The sequence below is a fragment of the Pogoniulus pusillus genome, chromosome 3 (genome assembly GCF_015220805.1).
Source record: "Pogoniulus pusillus isolate bPogPus1 chromosome 3, bPogPus1.pri, whole genome shotgun sequence".
In the NCBI taxonomy this organism is placed as follows: Eukaryota; Metazoa; Chordata; class Aves; order Piciformes; family Lybiidae; genus Pogoniulus; species Pogoniulus pusillus.
This window is the reverse complement of record NC_087266.1, coordinates 45,720,853-45,731,893: the sequence shown is the minus strand read 5'-3', so window position 1 is coordinate 45,731,893 and position 11,041 is coordinate 45,720,853.

The following is an 11,041-nucleotide window of genomic DNA, read 5'->3' as shown; positions in this document are numbered from 1 at the left end:
AGCCCGCGGTTGAAGGCTGGCAGCGGGGCGTCACTCAGCCGTCGCTTGGGAGCCCCATCGCCCTCGCTGCCCGCCCACTGCCCCGCACCGTGTTGGCGTCTCTCTGTCGTGGCATCTGTCAGTGTTTATTTCTCAGCTCGACTCTTCAGTGAGCTGTGAACATGGCCACAGGGACAGCTGGGATGGCTCCTTAGAGAGGGTGACCTGAGGAGAGGAGCAGGGGGCAGGGGGTGACATGGGGAACTGCTCAGCTACAGGACACCGTGACACCAGCCCCATCAGCCAGGACGTTTTCCAGTGTGAGGGTTTCCGTATTCTTTCGAGAAATACAGTAACACTGTCCCGAAGTCAGGTTAACCTGATGTCCATACGTGCCACAGCTACTGAATGCTGCCTTTGCCCCTTTCTGTTCAATACCCACAGGGGCAGACTCTGTCACATTCAGTTACAGCCAGCAATGAGAAAACAGGCATCAGGTGCTCTGCCATGCATATGCATCAGGAACTGTGATTACATTTGCGTGTTGATGAGAATATTAAAGTAGAGGAGTTGAGGAGAAGGAAAGGGAAGGAAAAAAAAACCCCTCTCCAAAACTTGCAGACACTTCAGACATGTTGTCATTGCTCCTACAAGACATAAAATGAGGCAAAAACAGTACTCTAGACAATAGACCGTCTGTATCTAACAGATTTGTTCACCTCTCCTTACCAACTGATAGGGAGGTATTTATTTATTTTTGCAGTGGATCAAAAGAAATCCTCATGGTGGAGTTCAATTGTTATTTATTCTGCAGCTTCCTCCTGTCTTGTGGCCTTCCTCTGTTTTCATTTTTGCTGATAAAAATGGCTACAAACAATCCTCTTTGAAGACAGTAGTGACACAGATGGAAAGCGAGGTTGAGAAGTAGGGACCAAGAGCATGAACAGGATGGATGATGACAGACCTATGGCAGTGTGGTGGGTTTGAGAAATTATCCCCCAAATAAAAGCATAGAATCATAGAATCAAGCAGGTTGGAAGAGACCTCCAAGATCATCCACTCCAACCTAGCACCCAGCCCTAGCCACTCAACTAGACCATGGCACTAAGTGCCTCAGCCAGGCTTTTCTTCAACACCTCCAGAGAAGGCAACTCCACCACCTCCCTGGGCAGCCCATTCCAATGCCAATCACTCTCTCTGCCAACAACTTCCTCCTAACATCCAGCCTAGACTTTCCCCAGCCCAGCTTGAGACTGTGTCCCCTTGTTCTATTGCTGGTTGCCTGGCAGAAGAGACCAACCCCCACCTGGCTACAGCCTCCCTTCAGGTAGTTGCAGACAGCAATGAGGTCCCCCCTGAGCCTCCTCTTCCATACGTTGTGAGGAATACAGGCAAAATAACCAAAGGCTGGAAGTTATCCTGTGCCCTTCCTGTTATTTCTCCTAAAGATGGCCAAGCAGTCTCACAGCTGTCTGGGACAGGGTTGTAGGTCACATCATGTGGCAGTTAGAGGGTTAACACTATAGTTTCATTCACATTAAAAAAAAAAACCATTTGGATGCAGAAAAAAACAACAATAAAGATAAATCTATATAATTTCATTCATTTTCTGGACTAATATCTAGTCTGCTGTAGAAACTATTTCCTTCCCTTCCCTTTTCTGCCTCCTGCTCACTCTTCCCTCCTCCACACTAACTGATTTCTGCGCTAACCTTGGCTGAGTAAATAGCAGTTGCAGCCTTCTTGGTTTTCACACTTGGGAGAGGAGAAGAAGTTAGCTATTAGGCCCTTTCTGGGCTTCATCCAGGGAGGCTGAGGAACAATTCAGGGGGATCCCTGTGAGGGTATTTGTGTTATTTCTGACTGCTAAATATTTGTCAGTATATTCTTGTACATATGCATTGTATTACATGCTTGTAAAATTTAGCTTGCTGTAAATACGTAGCTTCCTTTGCTTCTAAGCCATCTGAACTGCTCTGGTCATTGTGTTTGGGGATAAATTCAACCCACCACATATCATAAAGGAGCACACATCTTGGGGGGTGAATCTGTACACCAAACCTTGATCACCTACTTGTTGTACTCCTGATTTAGACTCTATGCATGTCGTTTGTAGTGGGTTTTTCTCGTCTTCCGCTGAGCCAGCTCAACATTGGACTTGATGATCTGTGAGGTCTCTTCCCACCCTGATAATACTGTGGTACTGTGATATTAGAACAGAAAACTAATCCAGCAAGAAAGTGAGCTATTTTCTGTTGGACTGAGTTGAATGGGCTCAGCTCAGATAGGTGAGCTCCAGAGCTGATAAAAGGGGAGAACAGAGCAGGGACATGTAGGGGAGGACAACAGCTGCTTCCTTGCAGTAATACAAGAGTTTATCCCTGGCCTTCTTTTTAAGTTCTGACTTAACACTCAAATGTACCATTTTCAGCAGAACTCCTAGGCACCCTGAAGAAATGATTCCATAAACTTCCCTTCTTCACAGCCATGTGTTTAGGAGTTTTATTTTTGCTTAAAACCCCTTGGTGATGCTTCCTTCTCCACAGACACATCTCTTAACATCCATTCTGAAGGGGGTCTGGAGAGGGACTATTTACAAGGTCTTATAATGACAGGACGAGGGGTAATGGGTTGAAACTGGCAGAGAGGAGATTTAGACTAGATGTTAGGAGGAAGTTCTTTACAGTGAGGGTGGTGAGACACTGGAATGGGTCGCCCAGGGAGGCTGTGGGTGCTTCCTCCCTGGAGGTGCTTAAGGGCAGGTTGGATGGGGGCTTGGGCAACCTGCGCTAATGGGATTGGAGATGGCTGATCCCAGCAGGGGATTGGAGGTGGATGATCCTTGAGGTCCCTTCCAGCCTAGACCATTCTATGAGTCTATTCCAGAAAATACTCACCTTTCCTCCTTTTTTCCCCTCAGCAGCCTGCGATTCCATTGAAAGCAACTGAGATTCAGCTGGTGAATTTTAGTTTTCTGTATAAACCTTTAACAGGGGGAATAAAGGTTGTCAGTTATCAGAACATCAGCTCTGTTACAGACCACCATAGCCATGCACTTCAACAGCTGCTCTTGAAGGACCCCAACATCCTCCCATTGAATTAGATGCGTTTTTGCCATCGATGCCAACAGCAGCAGCCTGCATCTGGTCACTTTCAGCGAGCGGTGCCTTGAAATGCTGCAGACTGATGCTCTTGTTTATGGGTGGAAACATCCAAGGCAACTTGCAATGTAAACCTCAGCTACTGAATCCCTCCCATCTTCTAGGCAGCCATCCAGGGTGTATTTAAAGTGAATTTCTTCATGGCTGTTTGACACAGTGTCCTGGAGTCCTGTACCCCTAAATTCCTCTCCTGCCCGGACTTCGGGGGGGAAGGGGAAAAGCCGCCTGGTTTCCCCCCCCCTCGCCTGCCCTGCAGCCGTGAAGGGGGCGGGGACTGCCCCGTGAGTTCCCGCGCTGGAGCCAGGCTGGGATTGGCCGTGCGCTTTCGCGCCTAAAGTGTGGTAACTCTGCCCTTTGTCTAGCGAAGGGTATAAATATTGGGGGTCTTCCCGCCTTTGGGGTTCCCGCTTTGGATTTTGCGTGTGCCTGGACGAGTTCGCTCACTCTCCTGTGCCTGCACTGCAGAGAGACCAAAGGACTTGCCTTGGTGTTAGGCACACCTTTGTCTGCCTAACGACCCTTAACGACTCTTAACGACTCCTGTAGCCGCTGGAGGAGGAAGACCGACTGCACGAGCCAGCCTGAGTGAGTTATTTGGCTTAGCTTAATTTAGTAAGAAACCGCTATTAATTAATAGCAGACTCCTTTTCCAAAAACTGACTTCCAAATATATATAGTCAGATTATTAATGGTATCCTCGTAGAATTCTCATGCAACTGAACCTGTTTATCAAACGAAATTAATCTTTGCATATATAGTTGTGGGGGCGGGTTTTGTAAAAATAAAAAATATCTATTTTTGATAAATTCTCGACTCGGCCACGAATTATTACTGCCCCTCCGCAACATTATGGCGCAGTGTATGCAGGGTAGTTCAATCATAGAATTTCTACAAGAAAAGGGATGCCTAATCACAGGTCTTGATTTAATTTGGGCTCAGAAAAATTGTAAAAATCCGGAGAAAATCCTGGAGAAATTAGCTGAGCGCTCAGACCCTGTGATTTCTGAGTCTCCAACGGAGCATTTCTCTGTTGTTCTGGGGTCAGTCGTGACCCAGACTCTGGCCGAATTTGAAAATTATGAAAAAAGAATTCAGGCCTTGGAAAAGGATTTATTAGCCGAAAAAGCTAAATGCCAAAGTATCTGGGAAAGCATGCTGGCGCAGACAAAGAGCCTGACCGCGGCACTGACTGCCCAGATGAAAGAAAGGCTTGTAACGCCTGCAGACACCACCTCTTCGGTCCTCCGTGTCTGAATTTGAATGGAGTGATTCGCGGGAATCAGGGAGAAAGGCAGAGAATGCCCCGAGGGGCTCTTTGGGGGAGAGGAGTTCCCCGAAACCAGGCACAAAAGACTCTGCCAGAGACTCAGAGAATTCCTCTGCACATGCCTCTGCGCGGCAGAAAGCCTCAAAGCCACGCAGAAAGCGCAGGTCCCGACCGGACTCCCCCGTAGACAGCGGTGAAGAGAGCTCCGGTGAGGAGGGCGCCGCGGTGCACAAGCACGTGTTGCCTGTGATCAGGACTGAGTCCGTGAAGGGCAGGAAAGGCGGTGCAGGGACCACCGTGATCAAAAAACAATTTACAGATGCACAGCTCAGTGACTTACAAGTCAAATATGCGAGAGATCCTGGGGACTCAGTCGCTGACTATGTGTATCGAGTGTCCCGAGCCGGTGGGGACCGGGTCCTTCTAGACTCGCAGGAAGCTGCTGGAGACTGGGGGGACGATGTGTTCCTGACACGTGAACCCGAGGGGACACACAGCCTCACCGCTCGGATAGCCTACTGGGCAAGCAGTGTCCGTCCAGCCTACCGGGGGGAGCCGACGGAACTACGGGTCACCAGCTCCTCTGAGCTCATCACTGCTCTCCGCAGACTTGCCTGTGTCCAGGCTATCTATGATAAGGGACATTATGATTGCCCATTTTATGCCCCTGTGGACCCGGAGAGACTGCACCCTATTATGAAGGGTTTGCCAGCAACTCTGCAAATCCAAGTAATGAAGAACGTTGAGAAAATTGAACGTGTGCTTGGAGAAAATGCAGAGAACGATGGTGCTAAAGAGCACGTAATGACTTGGGCTGAACTGTTAACTGACTTGAATGCCCACGGGCTGCAGTTTGGGTTTGGGTCTCCTGAAGGAAAAGGGGCTGGGGAGAGACAGTCTCGTGCTTCTCCCCCAGAAAATCCCAGGACTCTGCGCAGGCAGGTCCGGCCAGTGCAGGACTGCCCCCCCAGGGGGACGGCTCTTGCAGGCTTCTCCCCGAGGGGAAGGGGCAGAGACCCACAGAGTGACTGGAGACCCAGAGAAAAGAACAGCTGGTATAGACAAGCCCTGACTTTAGGGGTACCAAAGACTGTTTTAAGGCAGCTGGCAGACTGGCAACTGAAGGATCTAGTGCGGTGCCTTCAGAAATCGGCTGCAAAATCCAGAGGCAGCCGCGAGAAGCTCAGGGCCAGCAAAAGCGGCTCGCCCAGCGGTGGTTCCCAGAGCGGCTCGCCCAGAAGCGGCAGCCCCCCCGCTGGGAACTGCAGCTCGTCCCCAGACAGAAAGGTTAACCCTTTCTCGTCTCCCACACGGGAGGCAAAACACTGAATTACCGTAATAGTGGCTCGGCAGCTTTTAATGGTCAGCAGTCACGGGGAGAGCTACAGAAGCCCCCAGAATAAAGACCTGCTGCCTAGGTGAGCCACGTGGTCACTGACCACCTGCCCCAGTACAAAAGGCCACCGGATTAGTGCACGGTGGATCGTCCCAAAATATTAATTGTCAAGCCTGGCCTTTATAGGCCGAGGCAGATTTTGTCTCCTTACAGGTTAAGGTCGAGGCAGAGGACCAGTTCCTGACCACCTGACCAGCACCTGGGAAAAGGAGAACCAGCTACACGAGAGACGGAGTCATATCACCGGGGTGGCCAGTGGATGATGGCATCCGGACCCACGGACTGTGACCTCCAGCCATGGACTCAGAGCATCTAAGGCTCTGCCATGAACTTGGTTGCTCTACCAGGAACAGAGCAATCTTCAAATTGACTGTGTAGCTTTATTTAATACTGTTTGGGCTATTGTTAAGCCTTGTTAAGTATCGTTAAATATTGTTGGGGCGATTAATGTGTTACCTATTGTTAATGTTGGAAAAGGCTAAGCCATATATATATATTAATAGGTTCCTAAATTGAAGGGGGATCACCTCTCACTCAAGTTCTAGACAAAGATGCTCATTACCACCGGGGTGGGATGTCCTGGAGTCCTGTACCCCTAAATTCCTCTCCTGCCCGGACTTCGGGGGGGAAGGGGAAAAGCCGCCTGGTTTCCCCCCCCCTCGCCTGCCCTGCAGCCGTGAAGGGGGCGGGGACTGCCCCGTGAGTTCCCGCGCTGGAGCCAGGCTGGGATTGGCCGTGCGCTTTCGCGCCTAAAGTGTGGTAACTCTGCCCTTTGTCTAGCGAAGGGTATAAATATTGGGGGTCTTCCCGCCTTTGGGGTTCCCGCTTTGGATTTTGCGTGTGCCTGGACGAGTTCGCTCACTCTCCTGTGCCTGCACTGCAGAGAGACCAAAGGACTTGCCTTGGTGTTAGGCACACCTTTGTCTGCCTAACGACCCTTAACGACTCTTAACGACTCCTGTAGCCGCTGGAGGAGGAAGACCGACTGCACGAGCCAGCCTGAGTGAGTTATTTGGCTTAGCTTAATTTAGTAAGAAACCGCTATTAATTAATAGCAGACTCCTTTTCCAAAAACTGACTTCCAAATATATATAGTCAGATTATTAATGGTATCCTCGTAGAATTCTCATGCAACTGAACCTGTTTATCAAACGAAATTAATCTTTGCATATATAGTTGTGGGGGCGGGTTTTGTAAAAATAAAAAATATCTATTTTTGATAAATTCTCGACTCGGCCACGAATTATTACTGCCCCTCCGCAACACACAGTGTCTCCAGATCCTCAGCTGGTGACGCAACGCTTACAGTGGTTTCCTCCTGCGTGTTTAAGCTCACAGACTTGTGAGCCACGTAGCTATTTAAATCAACAAAACCTGGCAGTAAATGTGCTTCTGGGAAAGGCTTCTAAAACATTAGCAGGTACTCTGATATAGCCAACTTGCAAGGCTCACAAGGTACTGTCTTTTGACAGGAAACATGAAGTAATTTGGGACACAAATTTTCTACAGGCACCGGTGCTGCTGGTTTTCAAAGCATGACCCAGAGATGCCTGCAGATCCATGAACAACCTCTGAAGCACTCTTGTCAGGCAAGAAGAAAGAGTTGGACTTGAGGATCTGTGAGGTCTCTTCCAACCTGATGATACTGTCTGATACTGTGATATGTACATTTACTGGGAGCAGGCTAAAATTTACTGGGAGCAGGTTAAAATTGACAGAACTGAGTACCCAGAACTGAGTCCTGTGTCCAGTTCTGGGCTCCTCAATTCAAGAGAGATGTTGAGATGATGGAATATGTCCAGAGAAGGGCAACAAAGCTGGTGAGGGGCCTGGAACACAAAGCCTATGAGGAGAGGCTGAGGGAGCTGGGTGCAGCCTACAGAAGAGGAGGCTCAGGGGGAACCTCATTGCTGTCTACAACTACCTGAAGGGAGGCTGTAGCCAGGTGGGGGTTGGTCTCTTCTCCCAGGCAACCAGCAATAGAACAAGGGGACACAGCCTCAAGTTGTGCTGTGGGAGGTCTAGGCTGGATGTTAGGAGGAAGTTGTTGTCAGAGAGAGTGATTGGCATTGGAATGGGCTGCCCAGGGAGGTGATGGAGTCACTGTCCCTGGAGGTGTTCAAGCAAAGCCTGGCTGAGGCACTTGGTGCCGTGGTCTAGTTGAGTGGCTAGGGCTGGGTGCTAGGTTGGACTGGCTGATCTTGGAGGTCTCTTCCAACCTGCTTGATTCTATGATTCTATGATTCTATGACAGTATGCATGCAACCCCATATGCACACATGTAGACAATGAAGCTGCAGAAGGGGAGAATTTGCAGGTCAGAAATGGCTGGGAAATTCTGGTCTGATCAACCATTTCTTTTCACCACTTCAAAGATCAAGAATACCCCAAAATATCAATCCTGTTGAGTAAGCATCATGTTCCCACAGTTAAATGGAGATGCTTTGTGAAACCTAAGCCTGGATTCTCACTGACAAGAGTCAGAGTGACAGGTGCTTGATGATGGAAGGAGCGTGGAGCTTTGAATATATAACTTCCATGAGTCTTCTAATATTTTTTGATCTGTGAAAATAATAATTCTTTAGGAAGGTGACAGTACCAAGTGAGTAAAGTAGATCCTTCACCTAAAACCTGGGGGTGGCAAACAGAAGTCCATCATCACTGAACTTCTAGCTGTGGAGCCCAACATTTAGACAGCTGTGAAAAAGAAGAATGAAAACTAGTGTAGGATGAAATAGCACAGGTGCCAGCCAGACTGGCACTTGGGGGAAAGCCAACTTCTTGACTCACAGAGCAGGAATAGACCAAACATCATGAATATAACTTGTCTCCCTGTTCAACACATCACAACCCTGCCCTTAGGATGCTCATTTGAAGGATGAGACAGTGGTTAACACTCCAGTCTTATTTTATCCTTCATGCTGCAAGTGAAATTGCCTATGTGAGTGAATTGCTGTTTCTCACTTGCATTTAAACCAGTGCAAATTTCCTGATGGAGTAGCAATCGTGAAAGATTTTGAAGCAAAACTGAACACACAATAAAGAACTGAGCTTCTCCACAGCCCAGCACATTAAATCATACCAATCCCACTACGGCGGCAGCAGCATCAGGTAGAGAGGTGACCTTGCCGTGGATAGGTTAGGTGTTGTAGCCAGGCTGACTGAGGGGAAGAAGGGAGCTTGCCAGGCTGGATGGGTGGGCAGAGGCCAATGGGATGAGATTTAACAAGGTTAAGTGCAGGGTTCTACACTTTGGCCACAATGACCTCAAACAGTGCTACAGGCTGAGGAAAGAGTGGCTGAGAGCAGGCAGAGACAAGGGGAGCTGGGAGTGCTGGTAGATAGGAGCTGAAGATGAGGCTGCAGTGTGCCCAGGTGGGCAGCAGAGCCAATGGCATCCTGGGCTGGCTCAGGAACAGTGTGGCCAGCAGGACAAGAGAGGTTCTTCTGCCTCTGTGCTCAGCACTGCTCAGGCCACACCTTGAGTGCTGTGTTCAGTTGTGGGTTCCTCAACTCAAGAGAGATGTTGAGGTGCTGGAAGGTGTCCACAGGAGGGCGCCAAAGCTGGGGAGGGGCCTGGAGCACAGCCCTGAGAGGAGAGGCTGAGGGAGCTGGGGGAGGTCTAGGCTGGATGTTAGGAGGAAGTTGTTGTCAGAGAGAGTGATTGGCATTGGAATGGGCTGCCCAGGGAGGTGGTGGAGTCACCATCCCTGGAGGTGTTCAAGCAAAGCCTGGCTGAGGCACTTGGTGCCGTGGTCTGGTTGACTGGACGGGGCTGGGTGCCAGGTTGGACCTGGATGAGCTTGGAGGTCTCTTCCAACCTGCTTGATTCCGTGACTCCGTGACTCTAATCATAGAATCATAGAATCAAACAGGTTGGAAGAGACCTCCAAGATCATCCAGCACCTCAACATCTCTCTTGAATTGAGGAGCCCAGAACTGGACACAGTCATTCCCATCCACCCTACTGAAGGGGAGTGAAAAATCAAGTCTTACCCTCCCATGTCTCTCAGCTTTAAGGCAGTGGGAGGCAAAAGGAGGAGCCAAGAGCACTTGTTTGCTGAAGGCATGCGGCCGCATATGTTAGAACAGAAGTGGAGCTCTTCATTGATTCGTGTCACAGTAGTGCCAATCACAACCCAGGACCCCATTGAGTCAGCCACCATACAAATGTGGAACAAAAGCAGCAATCCTTGAGCTCTGGTTAGCCAGTAAATCACCCTCCTTTAAGAGCTGGGGATTTGCATGTTTATGGTTGGGAAACAGCCACGCTTCGGTCCACTGGAGCCTCTCTTGTTACGAGCGCGCAGTGGGTTGTGTAGATGGGAAGAAAAGAACCAGTGTTACAGTCAGTGACTGTGTGCCTCAGCCAGCTCTTTCCTCTGCCTGAGACAACTGCATTTTGATGTAAAAATAATTATTAGAAGCCCTGGATTTTTTTTCCCCTCCCTTTTTCCTAGCCTCAAATAATTTCAGTGACAAGCCAGAGCAGCATCCTGTCTTCTCACAAATGAAAGTTAAGTAAACCATGCTCTAATTCTCCCAGCCAGAGGGAGGATCTGTGACAGCAACTTCTTCCATATGCTCCTTTTTTTGTTTGTTTCCAACCCTTATTTCATAACTAACAGGCTTTCAGAATTGCTCATTCCATACAGCTCGGTGCTGTTTTTCTAGCTGTGATTCTCCAGCAGAGGATTTGCATACAAAGCAAGAGTCTTTACACAAGAGGAAAGCAGCAAAAGAATAATTGAACATAAAATACCACTGAAAAATGCAGACACTTAAAAACCCAGCTCTGCACACCCAGGTTTATCCTGGGATTGGAAAATAGGTGTATTATGCCATAGTATCCAGGGTTACTTGGGTCATGCATCTTCCTGAAAGCACAGTTCAAAGAGCGCTCGCCAGCTTAATACTTGCATGGCATTGTGCTGACCCTAGCAGTTGACACAGGCATGAATTCCATGTCATTAGCTTGCAAGCCTTTGGCACATAGAAGGAGACAACAGAGGAAAAGAAGTGGTCAACAGAGATAGAAATAGCTTATGTTTTTCTTGAGAAAAAAAAATGTAGTCACATCTCTGCAGTCAGTTTGGGTCATGGTACCTGGTCATAGAATCATAGAATCATAGAATCAAGCAGGTTGGAAGAGACCTTCAACATCATCCAGTCCAACCTATCCCCCAGCCCTAGCCACTCAACTAGACCATGGCACTAAGTGCCTCAGCCAGGCTTTGC